The sequence below is a fragment of the Danio rerio genome, chromosome 3 (assembly GCF_052040795.2).
Source record: "Danio rerio strain M-AB ecotype USA chromosome 3, GRCz13ab, whole genome shotgun sequence".
NCBI lineage: Eukaryota > Metazoa > Chordata > Actinopteri > Cypriniformes > Danionidae > Danio > Danio rerio.
Genome location: NC_141023.1, coordinates 21,087,610 through 21,091,116, shown reverse-complemented (window position 1 = coordinate 21,091,116; position 3,507 = coordinate 21,087,610). Strand labels below are relative to the sequence as shown.

The window sequence follows — 3,507 nt, the reverse complement described above, 5'->3', positions numbered from 1 at the left end:
GCTTGTTTCTCAAAAACGGCATCATGTGAACCATCTTACCACATATAATGCCGAAAATGACACAACTGATAAACGCTGCTAGAAATTTCCAATTTAGCAAACATTTATCATTTAAATCTATATCATTGTTCTCATGTCACTATCAGCGTCTTAATGATCAGTGGGCCAGCTTTCTTACATTTCTTACAAGTGTTCAAAATTGTATACAACATACTGATTGTTCATTTATTTTAATTTTTATTGTGGTATTTAATAAAATATGCCTGCCGGAGATTAACCAGATTTATTATTAAGGTAAAATTAAGGTACAAAATATGCACTCGTAAGTGAACATGCCTGCAATTTTTACAGAATACGGCATTTACAGAAGCTGTCAATACATATTATTTCGAATTTATTCTTGATATACTCTGTTGTATATGACGCAGAAAAAAAAAACAGTGCCCATAAATTCTGTTTTACACAAGTATGTAACAAAGCAATCTTTTTTTTTTTTTTTAGCTCAAGCAGTACTCTAATACAAGAAAAAATCTGAAGACGTCAAATGCGTTCAGCTTTAATGTGCGGACCACGCTAACAATGCGTCTCTGAGGCTGCCGTCTTCCTCTGTGTCCTGGGATTATGAAAATCTAATAGCCGTTAGTACTTCCTGTCCATAAATTATTCACCGTCACCTGAGGACAGGCCGCAGTGCGCTTGAGTCAGTTATGTTATCTCTCAAATACTGAATGCCACAGTACAATGCAACCTTTTCAGAAAGGCCAGAGAAGAATCCACTATTTTTAGCCCCTTGTCACAGGATCCCTCTGAGTGCTTGGTAATGAGGTGTTCTGCGTGTATTTTTCATGCAGTCGTCTGTACTGATGCCACTGGTCGGCCCATAGTTGGTCATATCTCATCAAAAATTCACTTCGCAATAATGACGATAAAATCTGGAATCTGCCTCTGCCGTCCGGAGCTGGTTTGGTCATGGTTGTACAGTGCGATAAAAATGAGACAAAAATCAGTCACCGTGTAATAAATAAATGTAACATATGTGCATTATTAAGAGATTTACTGACATACTTTTACCCCAAATTTGTTTCATAAAATCAGCTGAGCGCTTGAAACAACTTATAAGATGTGGATTCATATTACAACATGAAGAAATTGTTAATTTTATAGTATTTTCTATTGTAATTGTTTCCACCTTCCTATTTTGTGCACATTTTAAAGCATTGTGTACTGGATACTTTATCCAATTTAAAATTGTTCACATTAAAGAATTAGTTCACCCAAACATTAAAATGACCTCTGACTACGACACATGACGACGATGGCAATGACATTTTCTGGTTCAAACCAAGCGGCAACATCCCAAGTGGTAACATGTAGGTAGTGATTATGGTTAATTAGCATTGCATTATAAATATACACTCACCGGCACACTTTATTAGGTACACCTGTCCAACTGCTCGTTAATGTAAATTTCTAATCAGCCAACCACATGGCAGCAACTCAATGCATTTAGGCATGCAGACATGGTCAAGACAATCTGCTGAAGTTCACACTGAGCATCAGAATGAGGAAGAAAGGTGATTTAAACTTGTTGTTCCAAATAACCTAATTTACTTTCAAGTGTTGGTGTAACGTATTACAAGTAACACGAGTTACGTAATAATATTAGTTTTCTAAGAAACGTGTAAAGAATTATTTAAAAAAATAAATAAATAAAATTAAGTAATAATTTTTGAGTTACTTGTATAGGTGGAGTGGAAAGACAGTAATAGAGCCAATTCAGTGGATGGGGATGATTGGGAGGCCATGATGGGTAAGAGCCCAGAGGGAATTTGATTAGGACACCGAAGTTACAAATTACTATATATTTATTTTTTTAGGGTGAATGAAGTTGTAGGTTTTACAGTGTGTCGTTAAATGCAGAGGTCCTCTATTTTAAAAATACCCTACAAGTTCTGAAAGAGATGAAGCCTCAGGTAGGTATGAAAAAGTAATGCAAAAGTAATGTAAGGCATTACTATAAGTAGTGCAACTAGTTACTTTTTGGGTAGTAACTCAATATCGTAATGCATTACTTTCAAAAGCCAACTAATGTTGCTTTCCCAACTAAACAAGTTAAGCTTTTTTTTTTTTTTAAATATAGTACTACTATACAACCTTCTCTGTTTTTATATAGAAGTTTAAGTGCTTGTTTGTTTAAAAATTCCAGAGGTAATAATGTCGATTGTGTATTAGACAATTGATATGAATTGAGAATCATAATCCAGCTATATATTTGATCATTGTTATTGTTATCGCAATAAACACCAGAAAATATTGTGATATATTTTTTAATAATACTAATTCCTTACATTTTTTATATAGCGCTTTTCTAGACACTCAAAGCACTTTAAAAATGCTTTGGGGGGGGCAGTCTCCTTATCCAGCACCAGTGTGCAGCATTCACCTGGAAGATGTAACGGCAGCCATATTGCGCATCAGCTGATTGATGTAGAGGAGACAGACTGATGAAGCCTGATTTGATATGAGGATGGTTAGGAGGCCATGATAGACAGAGGCCAGTGGGCAAATTTGGCCAGGATGCTAGGGTTAAGACCCTACTCTTTTTCAAAGTACAACCTAGGTTCTTTAATGACCACACAAACCTCGATTTACAATATCATCTGAAAAATGGCACTCACTGAGCTGTATAGAGCAGCATCCATATACTAGGGCAGGGATCACCAAATTTGTTCCTGGAGATTTTAGCTCCAACTCTAGTCAAACACACCTGAACAAGCTAATCAAGGTCTTACTAGGTATATTTGAAACACCCAGACAGGTGTGTTGAGGCAAGTTAGAGCTAAACCTTGCAGGGCACCGGACCTCTGGGAATGAGATTGGCGACCCCTGTACAAGGGCATTAGGTCCCACACAGATTGCAGGTTGAGCGCCTCCTGCTGGTCTCATTAACACCACTTCGGGCAGCAACCTACCCATGTGGTCTTCTATCGAGGTACTGACCGGGCACACCCCTGCTTAGCTTCAGTGGGTGACCATGTGAGTTGCAGAGAGCTAGCTGCGGGCAAGTCCGTATCACCCATTCTCAACTCACAATAACTTAGTTTAAGCTACTCCTGATGTTCACTGTATGCTGCTGCTGAGCCCATTGTGATGTTCTTGATTATTTCTTATGATGCATTTAGTCTATGTCAACTGTCCTTTCATGTGCTGTGCTACAGATTGATCGTAGTGTTTCGTTTTGTGTAATGCATGAGTTATCGTGCTTAATGATTTTGTTGTCAGGCTGTTGTTAAAGGCTGTGCTAGTGTTAGCATAGTGGGTGCACACTAGAGTTGATGCGCACCGCACACCCATTTCACACTGAAATGTGCCTGTTGTCTGCATAACAAAACAGACTCTGCCACAGCTTCCATCGATTTCAATCGCTCAAGGTCAGCACTAACTGAGCAGAGCCAAGAGACAAGATAGGTCTGACCTGCTTACAGTGGCACACAAACGCATATGTCA

At 38.2% G+C, this 3,507-nt stretch overlaps 1 long non-coding RNA gene across 1 annotated transcript; it reads right to left on the bottom strand.

The window, feature by feature from the left end:
* Positions 1–220: 220 nt before the first annotated feature.
* LOC147845605 (uncharacterized) lies at positions 221–1,358 on the bottom strand. Its single transcript, XR_015480666.1, has 2 exons — positions 1,066–1,358; positions 221–958 (listed from the first exon to the last, which is right to left on the bottom strand). It is a non-coding gene; the product is annotated as an uncharacterized LOC147845605 (long non-coding RNA).
* Between the last annotated feature and the right edge of the window lie 2,149 nt (positions 1,359–3,507).